The following is a 27790-nucleotide window of genomic DNA, read 5'->3' as shown; positions in this document are numbered from 1 at the left end:
CATTGTCAGTTCGTTTAGTGTTGTTCATGATAATCTCTGGATTTGGTCTCTGGATTTCTGGAGTGTTTGCCTGGTTTTCAGCTCATGTTTTTGCCACGTCTTGTGAACTTTTGTTTTCTCTGTTTTTGGAATCTTTTTGCTCTATTATTTTTCACTACCGGTCATATAATAAATGCACTTGAACCTTGGATCTATTTCAGTTTTATTATTTAAGAGGCGTGACACAGTTATCCCAGTACTTCTGTGTTATTTGACTGTTTGTAACTTCATAACTAACTCAAAAGACTAAAGACTGAATCTCTTTCTTGATTTTTGCGTTTTCCCATTTGAATGCAGCAATTTGAAGGATTAATAGACATATGCAAATGACCATCATTTATAGTTTATGTTGCGTTGGTGTTGAGAGCCCGATCTTTTAATGGTTAATCGTGCAGCTTACACTAAATGCATTGATGCAGGCTAAACAAGTAGTGACAGAAAACAACTTTAATAACATAAGAAATTGCACCCCATCCCGAATAACCTACCAACTTCTTTTGTCATCATATTTTACAGGAAAGCCTTAATGCTTTTAAACGTGATTTGAATGATGCGAGAGGCGACCTCTTTGTGGTTGTTACAAATTTAGGATTAATCTACAAGCAAAAAAATAGTAATTATTAGCCTAATCCACGGGTCATGCATGTTTCAAATCGTGAGTTGTGATCCGTACAAATCACAGATCAACTGTGATCATTTACACCCCTAATGTTGAATAAAACGAGCAATGTGTGTTTTGGTGGTAATAGACTCGATAGACTATGGCTGCGCACTGACAAATAGAATCACTGTGCTTCTGGGGTCTTTGCCTAATTTCTCTTTCTTCAACTTTGCTTCTTGTCTAGCCACTGCCACATTTTTCCTAATAAAGACAAAACAGTCAAAATAGATCTTGAAAAGGATAGTCCACTATGATATTATATTTGAAACTTTAGTTTTTGTTTAATGTAATGTAGCTGTGTTAACATAAACAACATTTTTGAATAAAAGACGCTCAACGTTCAATGCAAAGTGAAACAATACTGGCTTTTGGGTTAGCTTAGCGAAGCCTACATCAAACGAAGTTTGGTACTAGAAAAAATATATCCGGGTTAGTGATGTCATAAACCCTTTGGTTTACACCCCAAGAAACGCTCAACGAAGGGGCGTCATCACAGAGGCACTGTAATGTTAATATAAGATTAAGGTGAAATGCAGTCCAAACACTGCTATTTTTACAGGTCTTCCACTCGGAATAAGCGCTCTCAGAAACCCTGCAGCTTTTTTTTACACTAAATCTGTGTGGAAATAGCAAAAAATGTTCTGTCTGGCCCTAGACATGACACAAATATTTAAGTGGTTACAATTTATTTTTAATTCTGTTCCAGAGAATTATAAAAAATACATATAGCTCTCTGTACAACGCATGTGTTAAAGGAAAAAGGGGGAAAATAAGATGTTTAAGTAAAGACTGACGTAGCATTTTCTTTTGAACCACTTTAACAATCAGTTTTATTTACTTCGAAAAGCATTTTCACCCTGAACTTCCTCTTTTTCCTAAGAAGCAATGGTCTTATAATCTCAAGTTACATGTGCAACATACTTTTCAAACTTTTGCTTATCAATCAGTTGATTTTTTAACTAGTAATTCACAAAATTTCAAACCACCTTAACATGGATAAACCTAAACGTGTTCTTCTCTGAACTCACAGCAAATCATTCCATTTAAGTTTAAGAAAATTTACCACATTCTGGATGACCTTTTTCCCCCATAGCCCACATGCAAGGACTGACAGGTACATTCTCAGATGCAAGAATGTTTCAGCAAGCCATGGCATGCAAGCAGCTATCTTAAATACATCATCTCCAGTTTCGTTTAATCCCCTCACTGTATATCAAAGTATTAGACTGTGTCTGATAAGAGAAAGTTTATCAATCATCCCACAGCTCATCCTATAGCTGTCGGGGTACAGGAGAGATCCTGGACCCTTTAATGAATCCAAGACTTTCTGTTTAATCCCCAGCTGGACGTTAAGAGGCTTATGGGTCACTCTATGTTGTAGAAGTACAGTCAGTCAATTGCTTCACACAATATATTATAAAGCGCTGCAAAACATCACACAATGCTCTCAGCTTATTTTAAATTAAGTTTTGCGTTATATATATTCATTTTGTCTTCAACATCACTACTATGCCTAAACTCAGATAGTAAACTTTGAAGATTTAATTTATTTAAAAAAAAATTTACTTTATACATATGTATATTTAACTTTAAAATGTAGCAAATGTATATTGTAAAAACTTTGTTATCCTTTAATTTAATATACTTAACTGAATAGATACAATTATATGCTATTGCAAATTAAATATATTATTTGATGAAAACACATACACCAACACATTCAGAGTATGTTTATATGTTTAATATATATTTATATTTAATTTTGTTGACAAATATATGCAATTAAAGAGTTCAGATGCTATCTGTCTATCTACCTAATGCTAGGTATGGGCAATAAAATCGATGTCGGTATTTATTGACTGAATACCATTGTCAATATTGATAATAAAAACAAAAGTTTGGTATGAAATTTCGGTATGAAGCGCTATAGTTTTATTAAAATGTGGCTGGTAAGCGCGCACTTGGAAGCAATGATAATAGGCTTAGAATGTCAGTCTGTCATTTCTAATGTAGGTGCATGCGTAGGTAGTTGACAAACATCTGAACTTTTCCGATTGCCCCAAGCGCACCACGATTCATGCAAGTAGAACTAACCAATCTGCTTCTCACTATATATGGAACATACACATTTCAGTAATAACGGCAGACCTCAGACAAACACAGCGCATCTAAACACTGCAGTGCTTTTTACTTTTCTCCATAAATTTGCATCGGAGAGGCAGCAAGACTCGTCCATTTGTCATTTTAAAAATGGTTGCCTATATTAGAGATGCCATAAACAACGGTGAAGGAAAGCACTGTTGCACTTGTCACTTCAGGTCAGAACAACAAACATGCGAAAATAAGTGCTGTATAGCAGCAGTGAAGATATTGTAAATAAAAAAAAGGATGTCACCAGAGTGGCTTTTTGGTTTCTTTTCTTGTGCATCCCAGCCACAAGCCCCTCATCTGAAAGATTTTTTAGCATAGGGGTAATGTAGCCATTTAACATCACAATTCGTAATGTTGCAGTATGTATTCGAATAATGATGGCTGGTTCCTTTACTTGAAAGCTGCAGATTTGATTAACATAATGTGTTTTGTTTATAGAGTTTGAGGTTTACTTAGTCACACCATACAGATGTTGATCTACCTTTAACATTGCACACACTTTGCAACATTTTACTTATCAAGTGTAAGAGTCTCTTTAACACATTTATTTTTTATTAATAGACGAGATATTTTGTTTAACTGTTTTTGACTATTAAATCTATTTGCCTAAGTAATGTTGGTAAATTAAAATAAAGTTGTTTTAAAAATCCTGTAACTCCTAAATGTATTTAATAATAATCAATATTGAATGATATGAAACATGATATTCAGATGAACATTTTTTGCAATATCGTGCCCCTCTACTAAATGCCATCTGAAATGTTCTTCTAAAATGTGCATTTTAATCAGGATCTTATGTGTAGGTTCAGTAATTTCACTTTTATGAAAAAAGAAGTTATTTTCATTGTCTTGAAAGTTTAATAATTTAACATAAGCATATGAGGCTGAGAAAAATGCTAATTTTTGATTGCACTTTTTTTGCATCTGAACTCTTTATCTATAAATATTAGAGAGAGGTAGAGAGATTTAAAATAGTTAATATTAACCGAATAATATTATTTTTTATAATACAAATCATACGGATTTATAATAAGACTTTTTTAATTAAAAGTACTTTTGAGTACAGATGTTAAAAAAAGTCTTCAACCATACGGTCAAACAAACTATAAGTTTAATATTTACACTTGAAAATGAAACAAACTGCAGTACAGCATGTCCTGCCATCAGCTCATTTCAGCATTTATTTCATCTAGACCTCAGAAGTCTGTTTATGAAAAGAATTCTGAAACAAATTTCATGCCATAATTTTGTTCATGTTGCAATAACGCACCTGCAACATTCCACTGAAAACCAGTCAGATCCGGATATTTTGGATATGACAGTATTTTGCTCTGACACAGCTCGTCACATTGTGAAAGAAATAAATAAACTTCATTAACTCTTTAGGGATCATTTTGTTATTTTTGTAGCCTAACTTCTGTCCCGTCCTCTTACTCCCATTATGAGCTTTAATCTAGGCCCCCAGGGATATGAGAGGTCTTCAAACATCTGATCCACTCCAAAGATATCATGTGTTAAAATAGATTGTGACCTATATGAGGGGGTGTGGGTGTAGACATTAAAAAAACATCTTTAAGGGAAAAAAGGTGAAGAGGGGGTCTTTCTCAGTCTTGTTTCATAAACAAATGAACGAATCAGTTTAAAGCCAAGAGCTCTAAGAGCACCACTGGAGAGGGGAAGAGGATCAGACATGAAAACCTTCACTTCCTGTTTGTTCAAACCCTTCAGAGACACAGCAGTGCTCGGCATTCATGCTTTGGTCAAATCTAAAGTCATATGACTTACTATATTTTCCGGAATTTTAGCGCTATGTTCAGTCGTCTGAAAAGTGTTTTGACTTATTTTTTTAAGTAACTTACAATGCAACAAAATAGAACAAATACAAATATATAATGCAGTTAAAGCAAACACTATAGAATACACAAGATATGTGACTCGTATAGTTTTGAATGGGAAAAGTGTAAAGGTCAATAGCAGTGATAGCAATAGCAGTTCAAAGCCGAATGAAGCCCCAGCTACTAGTACAGGAGTCAATCATCAATTTCTGTAGACTGACGCTACTCCGAGGGAAAAACTCGGACCAGATTACTTTTAAATGATCCTACTACACTTAAAAACAAATGTTTTTTGGTTTTGTAATCTGTATGAAAAGAACATGAGGTACAGTCCGTACGCACATAACATGACAGCAACACAAACTCCCTCAAAATCGTAAACAAAGAATCGCTGTCATTTCTAGACAGAATCTCCATCAAGACCAAGTTATGGATTATTCAGAAGAGCAGCTTGATCTGACGATCATTATCCAGAGGATGATAATATTTAGAATGGTTATAAATGAGGTTGATGTCGTGATCTCGTTTCTTTTGAGTGTGCATGAGCATTAGTTTGGGCAACCTGAAAGTATGCAGGTTTTGTTGGATTCCGACGTTATGAGACGGATATTGTTTTAATTTTATTGGTGATTCCAAATATGTGATGCAATCATAAGCTTGGCAAAAAAGTTTTAATGAATTTAATCACATAGAATGCCCAAGCTGGCATTTCAATGATGGCCGCCGAGTGAAATGACTACATTACATATTTAGAATCACCAATATACTTAAACATCAACTGTCTCTTAAGCTTAGAACGCCCACTCAAAGGGAACAAGATCTTGACACCAACCTTATTTATGGCCGTTTTACACATTATCATCCTCTGAATAACACCTTGACCAATCACACTAGTCTTCAGAAGTAAATCTCAACTTCTTCTAGATGCCAAATCTCCTCCAAAAGTAACTGTGACCTCTTTGTTTACAAGTGTAGTTACTGTCATGTGATATGTGTTTGATGGGATGCACTGTAGCTTGCGTTTATGTCATACAAATTACAAAACCAAGGAACATTTGTTTTGTGAAGTGTAGTTAGTTCGTTTAAACGTAGAGATTTCAAGCTTTATGCTAATATATTTGTCTGTAAAGCAAGTATTTGCTTACATTGCAGTGTGTTTGCTGATTACAGAGGGTGTTTAACCAAACTCTAAAAACACATGTCTGGTCTGAGCCCCTGCACTACAGAATCGTCAGTCTATAGCGAACGATGATTGGCTTCTGTACTAGAAGGCAGGGCTTTATTTGCCATATTGACAATTACACTTTTCCATATTCAAAATACAAGTGACATGTCTTGTGTATTCTATAGTCTTTGGTTAAAATCATGCAAACAAAACTCATTTGAATTGGTGCAGAACACTAGTATAATGCACAATATCATGGTTAAAAGTCTGCATGAATTCAAAATTGACAATGTTTATATGTTAACATATTCTAAGTTTTAAAGTGAAAAATGAATCGACAAAAAAAAAGTTTCAGTAATCTTTAATCAAAACCTGACAATTTGCTTGTTAAGCCATGTCCACACCTGATGATGTCAGTTTCCAAACAGGTTAGGGTAAAACATGCTTAGCAATGCCCTTCAATGCAGCAGTCATGCCCCGTTTAGTTTGTTGCAAGTGAAATATAAGGAGGAGTGTAACTAATAAAACCCCACCCCCTACTCAATATTCAGTTGCAGGTGGAAATACATCATTTTACTAAAATAAAAGCCTGCAGTAACTTCTGGTTCACAAAGACTTTATTATCCCACAAATCAGTATTTTCAGTTTCACTTTATATAAATTCTGTTTACATTGAAAGGTTGTAGGGTTGTTGTTCAAAGTAAACTTTATGTTGTAAAAAATTGTCGAAAAGATATGAAGAAAAGATTTCACTTTACTTTGCATGCATCTAAAATACCTACACCCAGACAAACACTCCCATCTGATTAAAAACTAAATCTCAAGCTCATCTAAACCAGAACATGATTAATCCAATCAGAACAGCTCCATCGCATTGCAAACAGTGTGGTCACTGGTTTCAGTCTTTTACAGACTAGATCCAGGAATGCAGAGTTTCCTGAATCCACACACGTATTTCCCATCATCTGGAGTCCAGCAGGATTTCTGAAATCTTTTGCTATTGTGACCTTTCTTAAGGTTTTGCCGGCACCACGGGGAGAACATCAAGCAGAATTATTATGCATGAAGACACTCCAGCTTGTAACTCTGTTCGCCTCATTCCTACTATATCAGAGTTTGTGTAGCTACAAAACTGATTCATGTTTAGCGTCATCAAACAATGTGTTAATAGATACATAAATAAATAAATGCTGAAATAAAATATATATTTTTCAGAAAAAAGTCAGTGGTAAAGGCTCTCATATACTTAAAAGTGGAATCAAAGAACATCTTTATTTCAAACAACATAAAGTCTGTCTGGATGGACTAAAGTTGGGTATCGTTTGGGGTTATTTCGATACCGCGCTAACTGATACTTTTAAAATGGTACCGGTGCCAAAAAGTTTAAAGTTTAAAGTATACATAAATTCATGATTTATGTTTTACATTAATAGGTTTATTTTGATAATTTGTTTGTCAGCATAAATTAAGATTTGCATTATGCAATTAACATTACCTTAGCTTACTACTAACCTGTGAAAAGGCTGTCATCAAAACCTTTTTTCAAGGGTTGGGGCTTGTGACTTTGTTTACATGAACAGCAGTAATCAAATTATTTGCCTTAATCTGAATAAGACAATAATTTGATTGAGGTATTTACGAGTTGCTTTTTAAATGTTCCTTTCATGATATCGTTTTACATGTTATAGCACATATTTCAATTAACGTAATTGCATCACCAGACTATCCACTTTTCCTCTGGAGTTTCAAGTAATTTTGGGTGTTTCATTTTTTGATCTTAACTGCAGTTCGGCAGTTTTACTTTCAATCAGCAACATACTGTTTATGCCCTGTGACAAACTAAGGTATTGATTGAGAATAAGAAGTAAGGACTGGTGAAAGAGGGTTGATTTAATGGAATTTCATACTGCACACTCAATGGAAAGAAAAAAACCTTCACATTTCGTGAAGTGGTTCGGTGCATACCAGTTACATGGGTACCGGTCCCCAACCCTAGTCTGGAGTCCACTTAAGGAGTAGAAACAACTTTCCAAAGTGTTTTTTTAGGAAAAATTTACTCTGGCTCATGATCATAGCAGGTCGGTGTGGATCTTAGGTTCCGCCCACTTTGACAGAAAATAGAGATGCACAAATATGTATATTTTAGCTGATACTGATAACTGATTGTTTACTATATATTTCAAAGTCAATACAGTGATAAACACAAATATTAAAATCAATTTTCTAAGCCTGATTACAAAACCAAAAGCAAATAAAGAAATTAACTAAAGACAAATTAAGAAAATAATTAAATGAGCAACTCCATGCAAATGTAAACCTTGCAATGAACAAAATCAAGTTTTCACCAAAATACTGAAACCGTTTCTACGTTTTTTGTGCAAGCAAGTATTTTAAAGTACTTTAGAAATACTCAAAAATGTCTGATGTTTTTAAACAATTTTACTTGATTTATCAAAGTCACACGAGTGGCAATTTCACATCTGTCACACATCCATGACAAAACTTTTTATTTAAATACAAAAATATCAAATAAAATGAAAAAAAAAAAATCGTGTTTGTTCTATAGAGAGGCAACCTTAATTTTTAGGAGTTGAAGATTTTCTACAAAGCATGTTGCGGACTGTAAACTCGCAGACTTTTTTTGGTCTGTTTATTTTAAGAACAAAACATGTTTACAGATTGATATTTTGCTGATTTTTTTAACTCTGTGGTTAGTGGTTCTGGAAAATAAAAACAAATGTTTCAATATAATGTCAACATATACTTTTTTTACTGCAAATGTCACATCCATAACACTGGAATTGCTCGTATAAAAATTTAAACTAATTATATAATTTAAATTATAATTTAAAGTGTTCTTCATGATAAAAAAAAATCTATTCTAAAGCATCTGCCAGCTCAAACCCCTCAAATAAGCAGTTTAGGATCAACCTGTAGAAATAATCATTTACACTTGAGTGTATCAGTCCTGAAAGCTAACTAAGGTTATAATAAATTACTCATTTACTCTCATAGTCATCCAAGAGGAAGGAAGAACACTTTTCCAGGTTACAAGGTGCTGATTCAGAATTTTTTTAGGGAGGTTAAAGTCTTTTCTTGTTCATACTGTGCATGTCAGTAGAGTTCAGTCTTGTTTTAGATTACACTGACTATTACTGTGAGCGAAGCAGTGGCGCAGTAGGTAGTGCTGTCGCCTCACAGCAAGAAGGTGGCTGGGTCGCTGGTTCGAGCCTCGGCTCACTTGGCGTTTCTGTGTGGAGTTTGCATGTTCTCCCTGCGTAAAAACTTGCTGGATAAGTTGGCGGTTCATTCTGCTGTAGCGACCCCGGATTAATAAAGGGACTAAGCCGACATGAAATGAATGAATCAATGAATGACTATTACTGTATAGACAAATACAATAAAAACACAGTTTAAAATATCTTCTGTGCTTAATAGAAAGGCAGAATGTTTTTCCATTTAGGGTCCAGACTTTTAAGCGATGAATTCAATGTCAGAAGAAAAAACAACTCGAATTAATAGAAAGCAAAATCTGTCACGTGCACAACAGATATGCTTGTTATTTCAGTTTCAACACATTCGCAGGTATCGGGAGTCTGTTTATCACGCTTGAGAGAGTTATGGCAGTGTTGCTGATTTTTGGCCTTTGTACAAATACATCATCGGCTGTGAGTGAGTCACACACGCTGGAGGAGTCACAAGTGATGGTGGCTTTAGTGTAAAGCATGTGTGCGCGTCACATTAGGTTTGTGGAAGACCACACAGCTGTCTTCGAGTCTGGATTGTGTAAGCTGATTAACTTTGAGAGCAGACTAGAAAGGTGTAAGAGATCTGTCACAACACACGGCTCTCTGAAGATGATGTCATTCTGAACAGTCAAGATGATCAAAGTATACACATCTGGATTTGAAATGAGTCAATAAAAGCATGTACAATTCTCGTCTGTGACACTTACACAGGTGATGGAGGGCAAATGATGTTCTCAGGGTTACTGAAATGACCTAGGTCACAGAGATCAGTCATCAGCTGACTGCGATTTTAGTGCCTGATGCTCATGTAGATCTGTAGGCCGAAATGCATAGGTGCGATGCAAAATATTGCTGTTTGTTTTGTTTTTCAAACAATAGCCATGTCAATAAAGGCCATTTAACTTTGTCGTCTACTTTGAGTGACTTGTAATTATGATTTATGATATGATTTTATGATCCGAAGAGCACTGACACATGAATTTTCCCTGAAGCACTTTTGTAGATTCACTAGTAGTCATTTTAAAAATGTAATTTATATAACTTGTCTTGAATAAGGTGCTCTGCTCGAGTCTACTAGGGTCATGCCCTCATTTCTCCTGTCTTTGTCTGTGTCTTGTCTTTGTAATGAACGCCACCTCTGCTTGGGCTGAACAATTAATCGAAAAACCATCACAATCCCAATTTGACCCTACACACGATCTTAATTCAGCCGATTATATTTTCAAGGTCAGGAGAGAAGCAAGGCAGTCGCACAATTCTTCACAGGAACATGAACACCTTCAAATGGCATTAAAAGTGTCACATACTGTATTTATAAGGTATAATTCACCCATAAATGTAATATCTGTCTTCCTGTAATGATGTAATTGCGGCCGCAAAATCACATGTGAGCTGACCACGAGCTACCGAGAACACGCGCGCGTGCATGCAGCACGCCAATGATGGCTACTTTAGTGAACAGAACCTGCATTGGCTGTGAATAACAAGTAATAAAGTTGTAAATAACGTTCAGAGCAATCGTCTGAGAGCCGTGCTGAAAGAATGATTTGAATGTGTGTGTTTTAGCACAGTGATGGCAGCCATGAGCCGCACTAGAAAGTGGAAATGACACTGGCCGTACATCATATAAATGATCATATCGCAATTTACGGTTATGATTACGACAAGCATTTGATATGTTTTTTCTTTCATAGCTAACACATAGTGCTGTGCATGAAAATAAATGTTTTACAGTGTCAGTATAGCTACTCTAGCTTATATAGCCTAATGTTGAATATAATGCAAGAAGAAATCTGATAATGACAAATGTCTGATTTTACTAGTGAAAACAAATGGTCTAATAATGCTGTCAATGACAAATGAGACATACAAACAAACAAACAAACAAATAAACAGGACATATTGGAAGTCCATAATGACTCCACCATAATGACTGTACAAAATTTAGCATTTTAAGCAACAGTAGACCTACACATAGGCCTAATATTTTTATTGTTGTTTTACCATATCGTCCCTTTAGAATTCAGGTTCTATCTGACATTTTTGTCAAAACGGAGTTATTGACATATTCTCATTAAATGACAACTTATTGTTTACAAAAACAAATGTTACACACCTACTGTTTGCTATATGGATTACAAAACCTTTGAAGCTCAATATCACAAAATCATTCAGAACACAGATAGAACCTTATAATTCCAAGGTGAAGATATGTTTGAGAATTACCAATAATAATAGCCTACTCATATTAACCTTTGTTTTTCATCTAAAGAATCGTGAGAAAGAATTGCGATCTTTGAGAATCTTGATTTTAAGCAAAAAAAAATCGTGATTCACATTTTAGCCAGAATCCTGCAGCCCTAGTGCCCTAGTGTCTGCTGTGCTTGGGCCATGCCTTTTGCCTTTTGTCTTATGTTGGTGTTATGTAAAGCATTTGGCTGGCTTCATGTTTTCATGCGACCATGTGCTTTAGTGTTTAGTTTCATGTGAACACGCAGTTAAGGAGTTCTCTCATTGGCAGTGTGTTCTAGTCCTGTTTCATGTGAGCACATAGATTGTGTTTGTCTCTTTGTGACGTGCTCTTCTGTCTTTTGTCTACTCCCTCACATCTTGGTAACCCATTATTAGTTAATTCTGTTCACCTGTTTGTTTGCTAATTTGTTGTTGTTTAAAGCTTCCTCATGTCTGCAGTTGTGTACCAGTTCATCATCGCTTCTCTAGTATCCACTCTTGTCCTGTCATGTCCAGCCCTGATCCCTGCCAGCCCAGTCAAGTTTGGTTTGGTTAATTTTTTCTCCTCTAGGCTTGCTTTTGTTTTATTTTATACTTATAAAATACCAATTATATTTACGCCAGAGTCCTCGTCCCTCATCCTTTCCTAACCCATACTATAAACATACTATACTATATACTATAAAAATATACTATAACTTATAAAATATTACATTAAACATGACATTTACCACACACAAATATAAATGTTAGTTCTGGGCAAAAATGTATCAAGATTAATCACATTCAAAATAAATGTTTGTTTTGACATAAGATCTGTGTGCGTATTATACATATTTATGATGTATCCTGAGTTTGTCTGAGGTAATTAGTACATGAATGTGCATATTGCATACAAAATATGAAGCTGATGAGTCAGTTTTTGTTACGTGACTCGCGGTGCAGCATACTGAAAAGTTTAGATGTTTTCAACTAACGTTATGTGCGCCTGGAGTATGCGAGCCTGTTGCTCCCAATATGCACAATATTTAAATGTATTTATTTATTTATTTTGCCAAAGGTCAGTACTAGAGACAATTTATTACACCTTTACTAGGTGATTTTTTATTTTTATGCTGGCCTTATGTCTGTTTCAGAGACATGTTACAGGTCTTTGATAAATATTTAATTGTTTTCCTTTGGAAATAAGTTTCAGATTTACACTGTAAAATGTGTGTGTGTGTGTGTGTGTGTGTGTGTGTGTGTGTGTGTGTGTGCGTGTGCGTGTGTGCGTGTGTGTGTGTGTGTGTTTGTGTGTGTAGGTGTGTGTGTATGTAGTTGTGGGACAAAATCGTTATTAAAATCCAAATCACAAAACTGTTCCAGAAAATCGGGATAGGTTTCCTTTGCCTATATCAAACAGCCCTAATTTGTATATGTATACACCCTGTACATATATTCATATATTGTAACAAATACACTTGTAATCATGTTTATCTATCCCTGTACATATATTCATATATTGTAACATATACACTTGTAATCATGTTTATCTATCTGCACACTACTGATTATTAATAGCAACCTGCACATATATTCATATATTGTAAATCTGTTCATAGCTTATCCAACCTGTATATAATGCTGATAGTACATCCATCTGTAAATATCACCATAGTTTTCTATAACTGCACTTTATAACTTATTCCTGTATCCTGCACTTGCTGCTATTGCACTGCTGGTTAGACCTAAACTGCATTTCGTTGCATTGTACTTGTACGTGTGTAATGACAATAAAGTTGAATCTAATCTAAAAATCTATAATAAATAAACACAATACACATACATGTATTATGTCGAAACAACCTTTTAGTTTGGATGCGATTAATGTTTGCCCAGCGCTAATTATCTATACATGTAATTATGTATATATGTAATATATATGTCGTTTATACAATTTATGAACTATCGTATTATATTATATATATTGTGTGCATGCGTGCGTGCGTGTGTGTGTCCAAAGTTTTTCTTATGAAGGGCTAAAATCAAAGCTAGACTGAGAGCTGTAGGCTGAAAGTAAATATAGCAAACTGTATTACATTATAGTTGCAATGGGTAATTTCCTAACTTATTTCATAGTATTTAAAACTAAATTGAAAAAAAAAATACTTCACCACCATTTAATTATGCATTCAAAAATGTATATTATTTTAACGTACTTACATTCATTCCTTTATTCTTTCCTATTTTTTTCCTATTCTTTATTCATTCCTATATTTTCTTTTCGGCTTAGTCCCTTTATTCATCAGGGGTCACCACAGCGGAATGAACTGCCAACTTATCCAGCATATGTTTTATGCAGCAGATGCCCTTCAAGCTGCAACCCATCACTGGGAAACATCCATACACTCCTGCCACGAACTTACAATAAAACCATAAACAAAATTAAATTTATAAAACAACAGAGTTCAAGGCTGAATACACTAGTCATGCTGAACCTGCCTTTGTCTTGATTTGCATGCTGATGTCTACTGCTCTGTCCCCTATTCGTTAACTGACACTATGTTAAAAAAAATTATCTGATTCATTTACAACATTTAATTAAAATATTTAATTTTAATTAGCTTTTTTGCAGCTCAGTATTAAAGCTAACAAACAAAAGGTGATATTAAATCTCTGGTGGGCCAAATCAAAGGATACAAAAGGCCAACTTTGGCCTGTGGGCCCTAGTTTGCGCATTTCTGGTATGAACAAATATAAACAAAACATGCTTAAATCTTGGCCAGTAATATAACATATATCAAAAACACTTGTAGGAGTAAATTGTTTGATGCATGGCAAAATCTTTATTTGTAAATGTATTAAAAGTTGCTTTAATTTGATTAAATCAACCCATTTTATAAACACATTATGCACCCCACTCTGGAGATTTCAGAATCAGCACTTGCCATAAAAAAAAAATCCATGCCGAGTGCCAACCACCATAGTTCAGTCTCCATTCCAACACTGCAGATGACAAAGTATAAAGGCAAATGGATTTTCGCATCACAGCACATTCAAATGCAGGCAGTGTTTGCCTAGAGCGAGCACTGAACACGTATAACAGTTACTCATATATTAAAAACTTTCAGGAGTCCCGCATCCGTCTGTGCATCACATGTGTAAGAACACGGCTTGGGGAGAGAGTGAGTCACCCTGTCCAGATGCTCCGTCTCTCCTGCACTGACTCAATAATAACAGTCCTCTCTCTCACTGCATAATGATACACTCCAGAAATACACAGCGTACTATAATACGCAGCCTACCCAAGAATTACACTGTACGCCAGGCCAAATACAACTCCACTATGCCTTTGCTGAAATACACAGAGCTGCAATGCATGTTGTTCAATGGCAAGCCCATAATGACAGTCAGTTTAAACACATGGACACGCTGGGCCGTACTCAGCCGCCAGGATAATGCTATGCTGCAATAACCACATGAATGGCACGCTCAAATTGTGAAACATCCAGACATTGCTCAACATTCCAGCATTGTGCAACCACTCAGGTGTTTGATGAGTGTGAGGGAAGCCAAAAATAACAGGTGACTTATTCAACTCCTTTATCTGCAGGGATCGAGAACCTTAGCTCACCTGAAAATGATTTTTCTCAGACTCAGGAAGTACAGCAGCACATCAAACAAACTGTCCTCAGCATATTTGACTATTTTACTATGACTTTAATTAGGGCTTGAGAATAAGCACTGTCAGTTCTCAAATACGGTTTATTGGGGCAGATTCGCCAATGGGCCACTAGTTTTTCAATTACACATTCATTTTTTTAAGACTTTTCATATGTGATAATTCAAGAATTTTTTTTTTACTCAAAGAAATTTATCACATTGAAGTTTAACATTAACTGTTTGTAACCATTTGATTTTATTTCATTTGTTAGTTTTTTTTAATGTACACTATCTAACAAAAGTATTGTCATCTATTCAAGTTTTAGGAACGACAATAACTTGACTTCTAGTTGATCATATCAAAAGGCTTATATCAAAGGCAAAGGCCTCTAGATTATGCTGATTTTATCCAAATAAAATGTGATCATGCCTTGATTTTGAATTATTTAATTAGGACAGTAATGTCTGACTTTGCTGAGACAAACCTCGTGTCACTTAACAGAAATAATGTACAGTATAGAATATAAAGTCATGTGGCAGTGGAAAAATAATTAATATTGTGTATGACTCCAATGACCTTGGACTACTGCATCCATACATCTCTGCAATGACTCATCAATAAAGTCATCTGTAATGGCAAAGAAAGCGTTCTAGCAGGACTTCCAGAGTTTATCAAGATTCTTTGAATTCATCTTCAATGCCTCCTCCTTCATCTTACCCCAGACATGCTCAATAATGTTCATGTCTGGTGACCGGGCTGGCAATCCTGAAGCACCTTGACCTTCTTTGCTTTCGGGAACTTTGATGTAAAAGCTAAAGTATGAGAAGGAGCACTATCCTACTGAAGAATTCAAATAACTCTCTTTAACTCTCATGTAGTTTGTAATGTAATGGGCAGCACAAATGTCTCGATACCTCAGGCTGTTGATGTTGCCATCCAGTCTACAGATCTCTCACACACCACTATACCGAATGTAACCGCAAATCATGATTTTTCCTTAACCAAACCAGACTGATTTCTGTAAGAAGCTTAGGTTCCTGCAGGTTCCAGTAGGTCTTCTGCAGTATTTGTGATGATTGGGATGCAGTTCAACAGATGATTCATCTGAAAGATCTACCTTCTGCCACTTTTCCAAATGATCAACTAGAAGTCAAGATAGTATTTTGGGATTGATAACAAGATTTTGTTAGGTAGTGTATGTTTTCAGATTACTTAGAATCAATCTCAATCTGTTTAAATTAAATTTAACTATTAAATTAAACTATTAGATTTAATCAGTTGTAAATCAAGCAATTAATAATAAAGTAAAACAATGTACAAATAAATTAAGGTTTTGTAGAGCCGGGCAAATATAAATCGCGATTAATCGCATCTAAATATCAACATGCTTTTTTACACATGTATGTGCGGTGTTTATTTATTTTGGATATATAAATGTAACCACACTTGCATATGTTTGAGAAAATATTTATATTTAAATAGTAAATACAAATATATATATATATATATATATATATATATATATATATATATATATATATGTGTGTGTGTGTGTGTGTGTGTGTGTGTGTGTGTGTGTGTGTGTGTGTGTGTGTGTGTGTAAATATCTATGTGACAAGTTTTGTATAGTTTTGTGTTTATGTATGTGTTTGTATCACATATACATAATAAATATACAAAATACACAAACAAACTTTTATTTTGGATGTGATTAATCTTTGCCCAGTACTATTTTAAAGTAATTCACTGATAATGTTAAATGACTTTTTTTTTTATTAAATTCAACATTAAAATCTTTTCTGTGAATAAAGTTATTAATCCTCTTACATTCAAAAGCCATGAAAGAAGTTAGGTCTGTGAAACTAATACGAGTAATGAAAAAATTAAAAAGCTCATTTAAATTAATGATGACAAAATCATCAGCCCCAGCCCTTCTTATAATATCGCTAACTGGTAAAGTTTGGGGCTCAGAACTAAACAACAACACTTATTTTTGTCTCTTCTTCACAATGATATCATCAGAAACGCCCCCACAGTCATCAGGGATGCTGGGAATTCATTTCCCTGCTCAGTCAGAAAGCAGGCTCTTATTGCGGCTGTGGGTAGTTTGCCAATCCACACGCAGGGAAAAGAGCTCGGTAGAGGAAGGCTGTTGCACAGACGGATGGGTGGGAGCTCTGGACGAGGTAATGAGAAAAAGAAAAGTGAAATGAGGATTAAATGACTAAACCATCCTGAAAAACCTCTTGGCTGGAAGATGTTGCGTGGTAAATCTGCACAACACTGCAAAGTTGCATGCAAGTTACACATCTTTACTTAAACATCTCTACTTATACTCTCCAGTGCTTTGCTGTTTCTCAAATAAAAAAATTAAATACCACTATGAGAAACGTAAAAATATCCTCCTCTTCTTTATCTACATCAATACGTTGATAGTGGTTTGTTTCCAAACACATGAGGGTTAATGTGTGTTTGGTTAACTGCAGCGTTAGGCTTTCACAATGCTGTCATACTGCATAGACATCACTGTCCCCGCTGAACAGCGCTGTAGTTTTAGCAGCTTCCTGTTTATCCTAGAGACTCAACTGACACAACTATGCTGGAGTTTCCCCTCAGGCTGAGCTCTGAGCTTTTGGAGTTACAGTACCTACAAAATTCTAAAAAGACCACCATAGACATTTTTGAAGAGTCAGGACTCTGCAAATTTGACAAAATACAAAAGTGCAAAAATTATTTAGCATATAGTCTCCAATAGGGTATCAAGTTTGGCAGAGTTGGGTCTCCTGAGCCACTTTTCCACAGCACGATACGGTATATTTTGGCTTGCTTCAGTTCATTTTGTTTTTGTTTGCATTTCCATTGCTGTTTTAACTGATTATTGTGGGTGGGATTGTCGATATATTTGTGCTGCTTCTACTGCCCTGACCATCATTATAAATGCGACATAAACAAACCAGCAACACAAACCAACCAACAAAAAAATACATTTGCACATCTTCATGTTAATAAAGTCCTTGCACACATTTTGCTACAGTTTTCTGCTTAAAAGAAAACTAAATGTGGTAAAAAAAAAAAAAAAAAAAAAAAATATATATATATATATATATATATACACACACACACACACACACACAAACATATGTATATATAAATATATATAAATATATATATATATATAAATATATATAAATATATATATATATATATATATATATATATATATATATATATATATATATATATATATATATATATATATATATATAAACATACAACTTTAAGTCCTTTTAACAACAATCATTATTCCCGGGAAGATTATTGACTATTCAAGACACTTTGTTTCATTAAAAGCCATAGTAAAGAGGTAAAAGGTATTTAAGAGCAAGTTAAAATGGCACACTACATAAGTTTAGTGTGTGGTTTAGCACAAACAAACTGGATATTTTACTTGGTAAACATGTAAAAAGCAAACAGCAATAAAACGTTGTAACACAATCCTTACAAATGAACCATAGTTATATTATTTAATGGGCACAAAAACAAACAACAACAAAATAAATTTGAAGTCAATTCACTAAATTCAACAAGAAGTACAAGTAATTTATTTGCCCCTAGTTTGCATCATCACAAAACACATTCACAGTTTCTGAAAGTAGCTGAAGAAGCGATGAACTCAAAGAACTGAACCATCTATGAATGACTGTAGTGATTTGTCTTAAAAATGTCATATTGCTTGGAGAATTCACTGGACTGAGTCGCTGAGAAGAAGCAAGTCAAAGGCTGTATCCAAATTGAGTTAAACATATTAAATAGTGAACTATTTGACAGAGCAGTCAATTCGGTGTTCAAAACCAAATTATCCAATCAATCCCACAGTGCACTGCAATAATGAGAGTACAGCCCATGTATACTCAACTAGGCAAGGGCCGGTAAGATAAGATTAATAAGATTCTGACGGTATGATAACATTGGATAAAGTTAATCACAGTCTTATGGTTTCACAGTATTGCGATTAATGCTGTAAAATAAGTTATTCTTAAATGTATAGGTAAAAAGCAACTTTGTCCCTATTGAACACAATATATTTTATTTTAAGAGACATTTTAAATATTTTGGTTTTTTTAAACAAGTCAGGCTAAACAGTTTAATTAAATCACTAACTTCATTAGTTTCAAAGACACAGATTTCATAACAACCTGAAAAGGCATCTATGGATAGCTTTCTTTTCTTTGGATATAATGTAAAGGTCTATAGCATGCTTGTACAGTATGTTGGTGCATAAGTGAGTTGTTTTTCAAAAGTGTCCTGACCAGTAGAATTTATTTTTAAAGTGTCCTTTTTCTGTAGATACTGTTGCCTTAAAAAACTTAATGAAACATGCATAAAAACACATAAAAAATTAAACTTACATATACTTTAGGACTGGTATAACAAATATTGTTTGCCTTTTCAAAACCTTGACTTTTATAAACTGAAGTAAACCTTAAAGCCAGTGCACACAGACTTAATTTCAGTCAGCCAGCCCCATGGGTTCTGGTTAATTGTCATCCGATACATAATCACCACATTTAAAACTTGATTTCTTTAAAAATGAGAGATCTTCACTGCCTGGCTGAGATACGATAAGAAGTGAGTATCAGACCAAACCAGAAGCACTACATTAAATAATTCTTTCCCACGTCATGTCTTTAAAACGTATTTTCAATGGAGTTTCTGCATTTGCCTGCGGCTAATGACAGCACCTGCATTTAAACGCTCTTTCGTCTCTTTTTACACTTTAACAACCAAATATATGCTTAAGTCTATAAGTGATTATATTTGAATTACATTACAACATCAATGCTTTAAAAAGAACCTTATGAAAATGAAAATTGTCACATTGAGCTTCATCATTGGCTGAAAGTTCATCATTGGCTGAAAAACACTAGTGTGCATATAGCCCGCTTTTGTCCCATGCCTACATTCAACAGCTAGAAAATACCCATAATGCACTTTGAGACTTTGCGCATTTCCTCGCCTGACCACAAGATGGCGTTCACATCAGAATTATGTCAGTGTAAGTTTTAAAACAAAATAGTATTTCATTAAACTAATGTTTGTAGTTGAAATAAATCAACATGTGTTTTTCATTACTAACAGACATCTCACTAAGTGTTAAATAACTATCACAACGTCTGACTGAGAAGTTGAAAATCTAATCTGTCCGAGGGATTTATTAACCATCAAAACACAAACAAAACAACATCATTCTGGTGCACAGAGTGCTCGAATTCACTCACTCCTCATCCACTTATTCAAATAAACTATATTACTTGGCTAATGTATAGGGAATAGTGAATTTCCAGCCTGATCTAACGAGAAAACATAAGTATTTTACGTTTTGTCAGTTAAGTGGCTAATTTGTATGAATTCAAAGTTCAGTCATATGAAATTGTACAATTTTAAAAAGGAGGCGTGGCACCCAATCCAACCCACCCCTAAACCCATCTGCCATTAGGGGATGAGTAAATAGTACTAATTTGAACAAATTAGATTTTATACGAATTAGCCACTAAATCAAATGATGGCGAATTGCCGTGAGATTCTGTTGGAATTTCAGATGCAGTAAAAGTTTGTGTTTAAAAAAATATAAAAGTTATATGTAAAAATGAATCTTAAACTCTGTGAAGGCACACACTGCAATTTAAAACTTCGCTAATAACAGGGATGGACTGGCCATAGGGAGCACCGTGACATTTCTCGGTGGCCTGACTGTCAATCTGGCCTGCCACCTCCCCCTTGCTGTCCCAGTCCGTCCTTACACTACAGTGAGAGAGCCTGTGTGCATGTGCTACATTTCTAAACGTATGCCTTTTTTATGTCTGTGAAAGCTTAACATGCACTGAATAATATAATTATATGATATAACTGATGCTACTGAAAATAGTTATGAAGTACAAATAAAAACAATTTTGCTTTTCACAAGAGAAGCATCCAGGTGCAGAAGACTGGAGGAATGGTTCATAATCTCCCACACAGATCCAGACACTCATTTCAAGACGCGTTGGCTTCTGAAACTAGTGACTGTCTGACCGACAGGAAGAAAAACTAATGCACTGCATCTGCTTTCCCAAGGAGGAAGAGAAAGCACTGTGGAAGATAAAAGGCTAAACAGATACTGGCAGCTCACCTACATCCATTTCTGGGAAACACAATCCCCACAATACAAAATTAGGAATAAGTGCCCAATTGTGTAGACTCCAACTGGACTTGGAGAATAAGTCGGGTCACGGAGATTTCATTTCAAGCCTGAAGCATGATAGTTACTGCAGAGTTGTTGGTTTTTTTTTTTATCCATGCAGTAAACAGTGAATTGGTTCTTCCTCAAGGCGGGTCTATTTTCAGAATGGTCAACCAGGACAGACAGCCTTTCCTCTAGGGGAGGAGGATGTCAATGTCTTTGTGAGGAAACGGAATGCAAATGAAAATAAGCAGGAGAGAGATTATTGAGAGAATCTGGAAGGAAAAGCTGAATGTGCATTACTTTCTGATTGGAGTAAAGAGAGAACTATGTTTGGATAAATGTAAATATGTTACTTAAACAAGACTTGAAGTTACGGCACACATCTGACACACTGTTTGGATGAGCCAATGTGATGTAACCAAAAACAGAAGACTATACTAACAAAGGCCAAACAGACGGTCTATGCAAATATTAAAAGGAAAAAAGCACTAAAAAGAAAATGCACTCTAAATCGATTTACAGACTTGAGGGTGTGTTCACACTCAGCAGTTTGTTTCTCTTCAACAACATTTGAACGTACTTATTATGAACATTCAAAAGCAATGTTGAGTGCTGGGCTGAATGAGCTTGCAAATAGGGCTCGATATCGCAATGTGTGCATCTGCAATCGTCACATTGCAGCATATGCAATATTGATTGGGGATTATAGTTGATTATAATTAATGCAGAGTTGAATTATGATGGAACAAGTTTATAATCTACATGTGTTTTTAAAGAGACGGTTCACCCAAAGATGAAACTTTACTCAATATTTTTATTTCACCCTTCACAAGTAAAGGGTGAGTAAATAGTGAGTCAATTTTTATTTTTTGGGTGAACTATGGCTTTAAGGCCTGTGAATGTGTGGACATTTCAACATTCAGAATTTAAAACATCCGTCCACCAGAAATTATAATGTTTGTAACTTTATTAAAGATTACATTATATACAATAAAGACTATGCAGTGTTGATTATTTAATATCTGTACCTGAATACACAGCAAATTCATCAGAGTTAAATTCTCGGTGTTGAAGCATTTGAGAGTAAAGTGTTGACGTTAAAGAGTTAGATTTTGATAAATGAATATAATAAGAGTTAGAATTGATTTTATTCAGTGCGAAATCAAGGAGTTATCTTTTCAACACTTGGTGGTGTTATTTCCAACATCCGGGAATTCATGCAGCCCCAGTCACTGAAGAATTTTCCAGACGCCATTTTCCATCTGAGGTTTAGAACAGCAACTGGTGAGTCAAACTACCTAAATGTTGGTATTGTACTGACTTTCTTTAAGGAAATACAGTTGTAAACATGTTGTTAAGTTAATAACTTTAGAATGGAGTGACAATTTTAAACTTCTGCGGTTCATTCATGGTCGTTTGTGTATCTAGCTTAACTGCATTACTATTCACTTCTTTTCAAGAATGTTTTTATATATCACGCATACATAGTGCATAAAAACATCAAATGTACATGTTCAACACATTTCTGTCACGCTTAATGCCATTTTGTGCGTTGTTACCCATCTGTAAAATAAAATGGACACTTCTCCTTTAATTCCAAGCAAACTAGCGAGGGAATCCCCGGAGCCGCCTAACGTTAGCCTACTCTGCCCGGATGCTAATGGCAACACAGGACGGTTTCCATAAGCTCTGGAGAGTTTCTAAAACATATCTGGTGAGTAAATGAACATATGCTTAATTGTAAAAGGCTTCCTGACTGAAACAAATGATTGTTTGTTATTCGTGTACGTAAATTTGGTTATTTTAAACACCGCGGAACCTTTTAAACTGGTTCATTCGTGGCCGTCCATATACCGTTAACGTTAGTTCATAACTTAGACTCGTGTGATAACGTACGCTTGAATTATATTAAGTGTTGACAACCATTAAAGTCGGAATGTTAACATTAATGTCTTTAAATGACCGCGTTTGCACTTTATCAGACATTTAACGTTACAGAAGTCTCCCGGAAGTTGCGGGACTAACGTTAACGTTATCCCGCAAATGCACAGAGACTCCCAGATGCCCAAGTAGATGCCCGCAAATGAATGATAATCTCCCGGAAATCGCGCGTCTCCCGCCCGGTCATTGAACACTTTGCACGCCCCTCTCCACCGCATCTCTCCCAGCTCTTCAGGTACGTCGCGCGCAAGTCACCCCCACCGCTCTTCAGGTACGTCGCGCGCAACTCATCCCATTGCTCTTTAGGTTCTCATCTCTCCCGCTACCTCCCGCAAATCAACTCTGTATCCCCCGAAAATGACTTTTCCCAACTCGGGATGTCTGACGTTAGTAAGTTAGGCTATTTCTGTAGTCAGGAACATCTTAGTCAAGCTTTTTCTCCCGCATGATATTGTGCTTAAAACTATAGGCTAAACTTAGCATGTACTGTACACAACATTACCGTTTTATTAGTGCGTTGTAAAAAGCCACCTGTCTGTAAAATTAATCAACTGATTCATATTTGAGCAGCCTAATGATGATACAGGTTTGATTTGTAGATTTATTATCAATAATCAACATCTGAATCAAAAGATATGTGAAAATGTGTGAGGCATACTTTGTGATGTTCATCTCTCTTTTTTAATCTGAAGGTTATGCATATGTGTTAGATACTAATGTGTTGTTTTTTAACAGCCACAGTTCTCTGTACAATAACACAAGACCCTGTGACGGTGGCTGATTAGAGACGGATGGTGTATTTCCAGAGTTGGTGAAATGACCAAGCACACCTTCTTGGTCATATGTGGTGATAATAATGAAGGTATGTTTAATAAAGTTCTGTATTTGTTTCACAATAAGCTGAGAGGGTATTAGAGCATTAGAGAATAACAAATGACATGAAGGTGATAAGTTTTGTATTGTGGGTGAACTGTTACTTAAATAATGTTTTGCTCTTTGCTCTGCACTTTTTCTCTTCTGCTTATCCTAATATTTTAGATTATATTTGGACCTGAAACATCTGCTAGACTCCAGGAAAGGTGGCGTCAATACTGGACCTGAAAGGGCCTAACAAGTTGAATCTGGTAAAGAAACACGCACACACACACACATGCACGCACACACTTACAGAAAACTGTAAGTTTATGAATATTTTTTACACTGTGGCCAATATTTTGGGGAAGTCAGCATCACTAAATGATATAAAAGATTTTAAGCTCCTCTAAATTTTGCTCCAAGTGTTGTGTTAAATTGAGGATTCTGGACAGACAGCTGCCTGTTTTTCCAGTTCTAGTCATAGTGGTTAACCTAATTGTTTTTGGAGATCCAACAGTGATGTATGTGTTTTTTCTACTTTTCCATATCCTGTCACCTCAACCAGCTGGGAGAGTCAAGTTGTGGATCATCATGAAGATTTTCAAAAGGTGAGTTTAGATTTCTTGAATGTTTTATTTACTTTAAATGTTCTTTTAAATATATCATAGAATTTGATTGCAATTTGTTTTCAAACATTTTTCTTAGTCATGCTGGAGTCTTGAAGAGTTCTTAGATGAGCATCACCCTACAGTATATCCGTGCATCAGGAACCACCAGACGAGCGATCAGCAGCTACTACTGTACATCGTCATGGATAAAAAGGTCATCATGTGGCTGGGAAGCACTTCATTCACAGGACATGCTTGATGAGATTTCCTAGCTCCAGTTTGTTTTCACACAGTTTACAGCATTTATACCTTCATTTAAACTGCTGTGTTTGATATGGAGGACCAAGGAAACACCAGAAGTGAAAGATTTGCACGCCAAGTTGTTTAAAATGTATTTTCAGAAGAAAACTATGAGTTCAGAAGAAAACTATGAGTGACGATATATTGAACTTTCAAATTGCTCTGATGAAACATCAAGTTTGGACATCATATTTTGTTGATACTGTCTGTACTAATAAAACATTTAAAGCATATTTGACATTGTTGCATTTTAAAAATTGAATGAATTGTTGAAGTTGTGAATGTTTTCAAATAAAATGTTTTTTATTTTGTAATTTACAGTCTATTTGACCTTTTTACCATATTTACACTCAAGAGAGTTGAATAAAATAACAATATATTACACCAGGTGGTGTTAAATATAGTTACATTTTTTAACTCTGCCCTGAGTTAAAATTAACCCTTACTTCGGTGTCAATGTGCCAACCCTTTTGAAAGTGTTGATTTAACTCTGTTTTGAGTGGACCCCATGAGACACTTTCAAAGTGTTGAAATTAACACCCATAGAGTTGTTTTGGGTCCCCATATTTTGCTGTGTACTGATCCAGTCACTCTCCAGAAAACTAAAATTTACGTTTATCCCTGCTATATTGTATTTATCTGCTTGTTAGGTTTTTGTTATATGTTACTTGGGATTCAGTTCCCTACAAAATCACTCCAATTAATCTAAAATAAAAATTCTTTCCAAATAAAGCTGTATTCGCATTCCAGAAATACAAAATATTGCAAATGTCCAATATCGTGCAGCCCTACTTACAAGTGTTGTTTGTGTGCACATGTGATGGTATTTTTTTATTGGTGGAGAACTTTAAGAACTAATAAAATGTGCAAAGGAATCAAAACTGTATCAGGAATACACACATAACTAAAGAAACAAACTTCATGCACCTAAAATGAATTGTAAAACAGCAAAATATTGGTTGAAGTAACAAATTTTTATTTTTTATGTCTGCATTTTGCTTTATCACATACCATTTTCTGTTACTTACATTTTTTGTTATTTCTTCATCTTTGTTTTGGGCCGAAACCTATTTGTTTTTTTTGTTTTGTTTTTTTTGCTTGGTTTGCTTTAGGGATGTAACGATTCTCGATGAGCCAGTTGAATAAAAATCTATTCAAATATTGTACACTCTCAGAAATAAAGGAATGCAAGCTGTCACTGGGGTGGTACCTTTTTAAACGGTTCACATTTGTACTTAAAGGGTCCATACTGGTACCTTAAAAGTAAACAATAGTACCTAATTATTTTAAGAGGAACACTTTTGTACTTTTTAATTACTAGTATGTACCCTTGAGGTATAAATATGAACCTTAAAGGTACAAATTTGTACCTTTTGAAAAGGTACTTTACCACCCCAGTGACAGCTAGCGTTCCTTTATTACTCAGAGTGTATGTGACACTTAAAATCATTTGGAATATCAAATAAATCACAATATATGTTTTGAACATCAGGGACCATTGTATTTGTTTATTGTTCATTCATTTAACATGCACAATAGCAGCGAACAACAAGTTGAAGTAAATGGGTTAATCGAGTGTGATTATTAAGGAAGCTCAATTATTGAGGAAGCTCCATCCTCATTTATATTTGAGGATTGTCTGGCCACAGAAACTAAATGTCTAGCTCACATCGTCATACAGGCAATATGACGAACGACTTGTCATGCTCTTTACTTTCCTTTTTTAAATATATGATTTAAATTGATTGGAGAAACCGAAGGGAAGAATCGCTGCACAGATGCGTGCATGTCATCTCTACCATTTTTTAACAGTTCAATCTTTGAAATTAATAACAATATGCATGACAAATACTAAAAAGCACAAAGTTAAAAAACGACTGATGGCTATTTAAACATTTAGCAAAATAGTTCTCAGCTTTTTGGTCGCTCTCACTATTATTGAAGTTTTTACAAGTCAGTATAGGAACTGTAAAGAAAGAAGGCACTTCTTTGGATCTGATGCTAAGCCACGTCCACTGATCAACATTGGCTGTTTCTCAATTCCAAGAATGCAGAGAACAGACTTGCGTTCTCATGCTGATCATTCTTGCCAGGTTACCTCGGAAGAATGAACTTGGGAGACTTGGGAGAACACAGATATGTCACAAAGGTGTCCTGTGAGAAATGAGATGCTGCGTTGTTCCTGATAGTCACATGAACTTCCCGTAATTTTAACGAAAAATGATTTAAACATTACAGCATTCATACGTTTTATTGTTTTCCCCCTTTTCAATATATGTAACATGCACAAAAACCTTACAAATATATGTTGCACAATACAAATAAAACAGATTTTAATACGAATTTGAGCAAACAAATACCCATAATGTGTTAATGCCTTTATTGCGATTTTCATGTTAATGTTTACTTTCACCGTGTCTTTAGGTAAACTCCTGAGATAAATAAGTTATATCTCTGAAATTTAATAATAAATCTATTTAAAATGCTGTGCTTCACACCTCCTTTATTTGGAATCAGCTGCAACGACTTCTAGGACTTCTCGAGTGAGTTCTGCGTTTAAGTCTGCATTGGTGTGTCCTTGAAAGAACACATCCAGGAACTTTCACATGTCCTACGTTCTTGCATTTGGCGGTTGATGTTACATGAGAACACAAAGATGCAAGATCACTGAAGAATGCATATTGAGGAACCAAATTAAGCCATTTCTGTATGATTTGGAATTTGCCATTTTTTTTAATTAACAAAGTTTAGTTATTTAAAAAAAACATTTTACTTTATCCAAAAAGGCGCAGAATTTGAGAAGTAATAAAAGGACACTTTTAAATTTCTAAATTGTCCCAACTTGGGCTGCACAATATAATGCAAATTTATCATTATTATGATAATGGT

General features: G+C 35.0%; 1 protein-coding gene and 1 long non-coding RNA gene across 5 annotated transcripts in view; one reads left to right on the top strand and one right to left on the bottom strand.

Moving 5' to 3' along the window:
• Positions 1–27790, bottom strand: part of ripor1 (RHO family interacting cell polarization regulator 1) — a 144871-nt gene that overhangs the window by 76615 nt on the left and 40466 nt on the right. The window lies entirely within an intron of this gene.
• Positions 22444–25132, top strand: LOC137488278 (uncharacterized). Its single transcript, XR_011007253.2, has 6 exons — positions 22444–22481; positions 22799–22911; positions 23874–24000; positions 24177–24262; positions 24559–24601; positions 24699–25132. It is a non-coding gene; the product is annotated as an uncharacterized lncRNA (long non-coding RNA).

Source organism: Danio rerio, chromosome 18, assembly GCF_049306965.1.
Source record: "Danio rerio strain Tuebingen ecotype United States chromosome 18, GRCz12tu, whole genome shotgun sequence".
NCBI classification, from domain to species: Eukaryota; Metazoa; Chordata; class Actinopteri; order Cypriniformes; family Danionidae; genus Danio; species Danio rerio.
The sequence above is the reverse complement of the archived record's forward strand: the minus strand, read 5'-3'. Positions and strand labels throughout refer to the sequence as shown.